An 8,318-nucleotide genomic window follows, 5' to 3' on the forward strand; every position below is an offset into this window, starting at 1 on the left:
GCTGTATATGGTGCCTTTTGTGTAGTAATACAAAGCTTCTCTAAGTCAAGCTTCAAGAAGCTTGCTGCTGATGCAGTGCAATACTAAGCAGAGTCCCACTGCTGTTTCAAAAGGGGGGCATAAAGACAGGGCCAGTTACCTCATGTGCAATACAGAACTACTGTGGCTACATTACCTTTTATTCCAGGGCTATTTTGACCAGTGTTAGCTTAAACATGCCCACACCTTGCTGCACTGCACAGTGTACACATGACAAGGTAAGTGATGAGCAGAGTCCCCCTACATTCAAGACACTTCTGAGCCACTGTAACTAGAAACATGGCAGGAACTGGAGCGTGGAGTTGCAGGAGGCACAGTGCTGGTGGCTGAGGTAAGCAGAATGTGAGCAGCGGGCAGTTGGCAGGAGTTCGAAGGGCTGCAAAAGCATTGCGGGACAGTCCGTGCTTTGCCTCTTTTCCGGGCGGATTTTCCTGGCCCTGAGACCCAGCAAGGCTTCCTCGCACTTCCAGGGAAGTGGCTACACAAAGAACGTGAAGGGCAAGAACATGCAGGAGGTGGTGTGGTGCAGGTCGTCTAATGCCTCAGGATGTAAAGGAAGTGCCTATGCTTTTGTAGACTGTGATCAAGCAAGAAAAGAAGTTAAGAGTCTGCACTGGAGGAGTCATGGACAACCGATATCTGTCGGAGTGCTGTCACATTTTGGATGAAGTTGTTATGGGTACAACTGCACAGTGATCAATTATGGCCAAACTGGTATTGGAAAGACCTCAATTTAAGGGGGAGCCCCAAGGAAGAACATGCTTGGGAAGAGGATTTGCTACCAGGTACAATACATTGTATCAAATATCAGAAAAACTCTCAGAGATTGATACTGATTTTTTTTTTGGTAAAATTTTCTCTCCTGGAAATCTATAATGAGCTTTTTGATCTTCTGAATCCTGTTCCCAGTGCTGGAGAAAGACTGCAGGTGTTTGATGATTGCATAAACAAGACAGGTGTAAATGTGAAAAGCTGGGAAGAAGTACTTGTACATAACAAAAATAAAGACTACCAAATCTTGGAAGGAGGTGCAGCAAAAAGAACTACTGCAAACTACTGCAACTATTTACATAAATGCATATTCCCATTGATCCTACTCTGTGTTTTCTGTTACCACCCATATGAAAGAAACCAGAACAAATGGACAAAAGCTTGTTAGAACTGGGAAGATAAACTTGGCTGATTGTGCAGGAAGTGAGAACATTTCAGTTCGGGGCAGTTGATAAAAGAGCCTGCAAAGCTGGAAGTACAAAGTAGTTTGTTCTGACTGGTGAAAGAGTTATTACTGCTCTTGTGGAAGGAGACATAGAGAATCCTAACAGAATCCTTCAAGACTCTCTTGGAGAACAACAAAGAACATCAATAATTGCCACAGTTTCTCCCACATCTATAAATCCTGAGGAAACTCTGAGTACACTAGGGTATGCTGACAGAGCAAAGAACATAATGGAGCCTGAAGTTAACCAGCAGCTGCCAAAAGAAGCTATTGTTAAGGAAGATACTGGAGTAATTGAACATCTAAAAGGAGACCTCACTGCTTCACAAGAGTAAAATGGAATCTATATTTTTGCTGAAAATTCATGAAGCCCTTAAAGGAAAGCTGATAGTTCAGGAAGAATAAGTCGCTGAGTATATTGACATAATCAGTGCCATGGAAGAAAAAGTGAAAACAATCACTAAATGATTCACAATTAATAAAAGCGAACCTCAACAGTGAAAACAGACCTGTAAATCAAGGAGAAAGAACTGTAAGAAGCACAGACAAATCTGCAAGAAGCCTCCGGCTGAGAAAGAATATGTGGTTTCAGTTCTGGAAAACACCTAAGAAAAACTTCATGGCACATCTAGCCATTTGGTTAGTACTGTTAATGCAAAGGATGTATTTATGCAAAACTGGATCATAAGAAGGCTGTTGACCAACACAATGCTACCATCCAAATACATTTACAGCATAAATGAATGTCCTGTTCAATAAAATACAAGATTCAGTTAGTGAGAACAGTCTGAAGCAGCAACAGATGTTGACATCTTATGCATATTTTATAGGTGGCCTTCTATCTACCAGTTGTTCAGCGGCTAATGTATTTGCATTAGTTATACGAATGTCTTTTGCCTCTGTTGAAAAAATTGCTGACCACTGAACTTTCTTATACATCTGAAAAAAATATTACAAAATAGAACTCTGCCATTTGCTAGTAAAGACGAGCTTTTGAGGTTGACTGAGGAGTATATATGTGGATTAGGAAGAGCATTAAATATCTTGACACCAACTGTGGAAATTGTCCTGGAACTAAACTGTCAGTTTCAGAATAACAAGAGGAAATTTTCTGCTGTGGCTGATAAGATGGATAGCCATAAAAAAGAAAATAATACCTCTGTCTCACTCTGAAAAAAATCCAGGAAGAAACAGACAGTGTTTTTTCTCAGCTGCAAAATGTTGCGAGAATTTAAGGGAAGTGAAAATGGCAAAGTTTGTATATACAAAGAATGCAGATGAATTAGTGTCCTTGCTGCAAAGCCAGCTGGGCCTGTTGGCACAGGACATATATAAGAACTTGGCTGGTATACTGTCAAAAAACAAAAGTTTGAAGACCACCATCACTGCTGGGCAAGAAAATGTTTACCTGGAAACTTTGGACCTAGTCAGCAGTAAAACTTCTGCTTCAAAACAAATTTACTGCATCTCTGGATAATTTCTTTCAAGAGCTCAAGGACATAAATGGTGAAAGCAAGAAGATGCTGGTGGAATCTATTGTCTGTTCTCAGCAATTTAGCAATCTCACAGATGTGTCTTAGGATACTGGTAAATGAAGATAATTTAAAACTGCTCGGACAGTCATCTTTATGGATCAGTAGCAGTCCTTCTTCAGCAATGAGAAACAGCAGCTTCAGTGTTTACAATAGAAAACAGAAGGTTTATGATTGAGATCAGTGTTTTGTATTGGATATTTTGTTTTGCATTAAGTTGTAGTAGATGTGGTTTGGAACTACCACACTGTATGAATAGATCCTACAACAGATCTATCAAGAATACAAATAGTCTTTTGTGTTCAAAGATCCTTGACATACTGCTGGCACTAAAACAAACTAATTGACAATTTTTAAAAGCATTGGAAGTCACCCATGAGAATTACAAACCAATGGTCTATACTGACCTTAAAAAAAGATTATGTCACATTGCTGCCAGCCATGTTCAGGATCCCCACATCCATGCTCTCATTTAGAAGCTTGACTGAATGACTGCTAAAAAAAAAGAATCTTCATATCGATTTCCAGTATGTGCTCACTAAAAGCCAGCCAATAAGTAAGAACTTATTCAAAGAATGGAATTGTCCTGTGGCTATTGGAAGCTGGGAGCTAGACAGCAAGCAATTCTGTGTAATAGGGAAATGCAATGGATTTATGTATTACATTCAACTTCTCTCAAGAACAATAGTGAATTGTGGCTTGCAGCATCTACGAAATGCATGACTGTTAAAGAGGCAGAAAAATGATCCTTAAATACAGACCTGTAAGGCTCTTTCATTCTCTCTCTATATATATAAAAGCTTATATTGCTATAAACATACTCCCTTACATATTTTTTATGTCTAACTTTAGAGTTTGGCATCAGTGTAATTTCTTTATCACTGCAACATATGGCAGTCTTCCCTGCTGCCAAAACATGGCCATGTTTCAGCCTCAGGGTACAGCTGGGTTGAACTTAAAACTGAGACTGTTTTCAAACATGGATACAGAATTTTATGTTACTCCTTCTGACACCATAAAGGGAAAGTAAATTCAAAATTCCTGTCACCAGAACCTCTATGAACACTGCAGTGCCTAGTGGTTTCAGCCACACTAGGAAGTGTTTTTTCCTTCTAGTTTTTGGATAACATCTGCAATGATAACCTGACACTACTATGTCAGGATCATGCATCACTCAACTATTCACACTGAAAACTTCTTCAGATCCCAGCATGGATTTGCAAGATTCTGAATCTTACAGTGATTTATGGTGAGTTTCCTACATAACCACAAATTATAGCAATCTCTGTTCATGTGCAATCAATGATTCTGTAGACCTTCTGTTCTCAGAGGCTCTTTACAACTCATCTGTATTTAACCCATCATTTCCTCTTACGGTGCTCTTCCTGATTTGCAAAGCTGAATGTAAACCTGCTGCACTGGTGCGTGTTATCTCAACGTTCTGAAAATTAGCTAGATAAACACATCCAAATCCTAGTTACATTTGAAAGTATACCAAGCACCACTATTTTGATTAAAACCATAAAAATATCAAACACCTCACTAAGTTCTGAGCAGTTTGCTCAGCTGAGAATTTTCCAGGTTACATGGTAGTACCGCAAGCATCTAAAGCAAACAAACAGGATAAATGTCCAACATTAAAAAAGGGAATTAAAAATAATACCTGCAATCCCATTCTCTAACTTTGCAACTGGAGCTATAAGGAACCCGTAAGTCCCTCAGGTTTTCTGCTTATTGATGGAGCTGACAAACACCAATTGAATGGCAGCACCTGCTTAAAAGAAGCCCAGTGAGCAAAAGAAAAAGGAAACAGGTAAGGGAGTAACTATTCCCTTCTCTGTAGTAGATATATAAATAGTAGTGTTAGCTGTAACATCGGAGTTGTCTAGGTTACTGCTTTGACCTGGTTCTTCAATTTGGAACAGGTTTAGTCAGATGAGGTGACGTTCCCTGCAGGAGGAAGGAAGCTTCCTAACGGGTATCAGGGTGTGTAAGGTCCTGTTTTGAACCTTGTGATGCTTCCTCTGCTATGCGTGTCGTTCTGAATACAGCTCTGGATGCAGCCCTTAACATTTACAGAAAGGAAAAAAGGAAGTGGAGGTTAGACAAGCAACTAACAAAACAGTTCTCTAAGCAATCCGTATCGTACTGTTGGCAGATAAATTGTTGGCCACTGAAAGTTAACAATTTTTTTATTCATCCATCTCCCTTTTCTAGATCCCCCTACTCCCAAAGAACAGTTGAGCATGGCTCAGCCTGAGGCTGCTTTAAACAAAATCATTCTCTGCCTCTGAACTGTTGAAATCAAAATAGTCTGGCACATTAGATGTGACAATCCACAGCTTTTATTTCTGTGAAGTAGGAGGTGTATTTCTAACACCAAGCAAGCATATTTTACTGCCAGTATTCTGCAAATGTAGTTGCTCCATTTAGCACGTGGCTGCTGTAAGAGGGGCTGGAGGCTCTGATGTACGTGAAGTTCCACGACCAGATGAAAGGGATCACAGTATGGCTGGCAAAGGAAGAGCAAGGGCAGAGCCTTGGGGAAAGTGGTCAGGAAGAGAGAGAGAGACCATGCACTCCTGCAGTGCTTTTCCCACGGCGACGGATGAGCTTGTATATATAATGCTTTATTGATCCTGGTGCAAGCCTTGGCACTGTCACTCTGCTAATGAAAGTGTAGGCCTCAGTGTAGACCACTTTGCATGCCTTTGTTTTCAAAACCAGAGTACCTAAGGAACCACAGCCTCTTCAAATTGCTCTTCCTTTAGCTTTTTCTTACATTCGGGTATTTCCTACGATGGAAAGTAGCATGGAGATAGTGAAGATCTGAAAGAATGACTGAGTGTTTGCTGCACACTTAATTCTGGGACAATTAGACAACCAATCCTCTCACTGATAAGTGTAAGAGAGAGGATGCAGTTATTAGAAACCATGAGCGAGCTCAAAGAAGTGACTTATTGAGCTTAGTCTGTCTGCAGAACCAAAGGACTTTCTATCATCCCTTCCGCAATTAAAGCTGGCAGAGCTGACGTCACTGTGCTGCCTACAAAAGCACGAATGATGAGTGACATAAAGTTTCGTTTGAGCTGCTTGCTGCTGGTCCCCTCATGAGGAAAGAAGCAGTAGCTACGCAAAGGACCTTACTGCAGGCAAGCTTTGGAGCCTGAAATGGCATCCAAACGACCAGAAGCTGAATATCTAATTCAGTAGAAAATTTGTCACAGTCTAGAATGCTTATTAAGAACAAGATAACAATGCATACCAGCAATTCCTTCCTCACACAGTTTAAATAAAAAAAGTATGAACAACATCTGAAGACAAGCAGAGTAAGAAGACCTGGCAGGTACACATTAGAAACACAGCATGGGACAGAAATATGAGCATGTGTAGCACACTGTCCTTGGTCTTTCTCAACCTGGGACTATTCTCTTTCCAGTCACCACCCTGCAAATAGTTGATTCCATGGCTGATCAATGACTTCCACACTTTTGCTATGCAAAAGCACTTACAGACATCAGTTATTGTACGCTGCTGCACCCTGCACTGACAGTTTTAGGTTTACTAAGTTTTGTTTCTGCAAATGATACCAGCCTCTCAGCCTTCTCAGTGTGTGTTCTAACAGTTCTCTGTGTTTTCTAGAGCATTACTGAAGGTCCTGTATGGCTTCATGTTGTCAGAACGTGAATTCATAAACTGTGGCAGGAAGAGCTAGGTAGATTCCCAAAATGATAATGTTCTGTAGATACCAGTGACGCAAGGTCTCAGCTTATTCCAGCACCTCAGTGTCTGGACTGAGACCCTTGCACCTTGTCAGCTTTTGTGCACTGGAAACAGAAGAAAGTCTCGTTAGTCACTGAATAGGTAAGTATGAGTCCACTCACAGAGGTACTTGTGCAATACTGAAACGTTGGTTTCTGAAAGCCTGCTATTTTCATGTACATGACTGGTACTGTTAAATCAGTGGAGGAAGAGCTTTCATAGTCATACTGGTGGCAGAAGCATGGCTGTATTAGGTCGGATGAAAGATTCACCTAACACACCTAACCCTTGCAGGTTGACTTTCCAATGCTTAACTCTTTAGTTAAGGAACAGTAGAAATCTGGAGTAGCTAGTTTCCTAACAAAAAACTGTTCTTCTAATCAGATGTAATCTTTAATCAATCAACTAACTGGTGATAGAAGGTGAATGCGGGTTCCACATGTGTGCAAATTTGCTTATTTTGGATGTTGTGAAAATGATAGTAGGGATAAGAAGCATACTGGTTATACTAGATATCCTTTTGTTGAAGTTTGCCAGCACGTATGTTTTGTCATTTTCCATTCCTGGCATTACCTAGCCATGGAAGTATCTGAATACTGTGAAAGCAACTCTAGTACACCCCGCACAGTTGCCCCACAAATGAGAAATTCAGGCACAGTTCTCTGAAAGGTCCATGCTTGCTTCCTCAACAATTTATTGAACTGCTTAGTCTGCATGCATGGTGGTCTGTGGTACCTTCTGCCATTTGGATCATGATGAAAGACAAGCAACAGTGCCCTATACACCAAATACCAGATGGACTGCTTACTCCATATGGCACAAGACTTGCCTTGTCTTGAGGTAAGGTTTAGGTATACTAAATGTTACTCCATCCAGTATGTGAGGAAATAGGTAGGTATGTATGTATTTGGAGCTGAACTTCTGTAATTCAAGTATTTTTAACAGGTACACTAGTACAGAACACAATATATCCATTTTCATCACTACAAAAAATCAAAGAGATGTTGTAACAGAAAAAAACAACCAACCAAATAAACAAACAAACAAAAAAAACACAACAACAAACCAATCCTTGAGTGGAATATTTGATGGATTCACAGATTGACAGTTAACATTTATCTAGAGTTCATACTAAGTCTGTTGAGCTCATTTTGAACAAAGACACCTGTATGCAAGGCACTTAAACTTCAAAATTAGAGCGCTCCTAATGAATTATCTTGAAGTCAACAAGTAATGACATACGGAAAAGTAGTACCTTGTATCAGCTAGTCTAACAGAGTCAATAAGAGGGGACAAGCTTCTGGAGACATAGTCCTTCTACTGCTCATCTAGGCTGCATAAAATCAGCCTGGAGTTTTGCAATAGAAAACTGACCGCAAGAGCTTATAGGAAATACTCCCCTTTTTTGGAGCTAGCACACTTCCTTTACTTAAGATCCCTGGTTCAGGACCTTCTCTTCAGGAAAGGAAATAACCTTTTTTAGGACTCAGGCTCTAGATATATGCTCTAAGACCATATCTGAAAGACCTAAATATTTTAGAGGGATCAGAGGATATGGAAATCCCAGTAGGTTGGCACATAAAATATGAATGACAATGGCATGATGAAGAACAGTCACCCAGGTATAAGAAGGAAAAATCTGGCATTTCTGATGCATGGTGCACACTAGAGCAAGGCAGTTTTAGTCCTCAAAAATAGGATATAAGAGGTTGTCCGGTCTGTTTAATGTAGACCCTTCATATAGTCAGTAAGGGGAAGATCCTTTACAC

At 40.3% G+C, this 8,318-nt stretch overlaps 1 pseudogene; it reads left to right on the forward strand.

Moving 5' to 3' along the window:
- The first annotated feature begins 542 nt into the window (after window positions 1-542).
- On the forward strand, window positions 543-1,998 carry LOC104368598 (annotated as a pseudogene).
- The last annotated feature ends 6,320 nt before the right edge of the window (window positions 1,999-8,318 follow it).

Source organism: Tyto alba, unplaced genomic scaffold, assembly GCF_018691265.1.
Source record: "Tyto alba isolate M040663 unplaced genomic scaffold, T.alba_DEE_v4.0 Super-Scaffold_40, whole genome shotgun sequence".
Classification (NCBI taxonomy): Eukaryota; Metazoa; Chordata; class Aves; order Strigiformes; family Tytonidae; genus Tyto; species Tyto alba.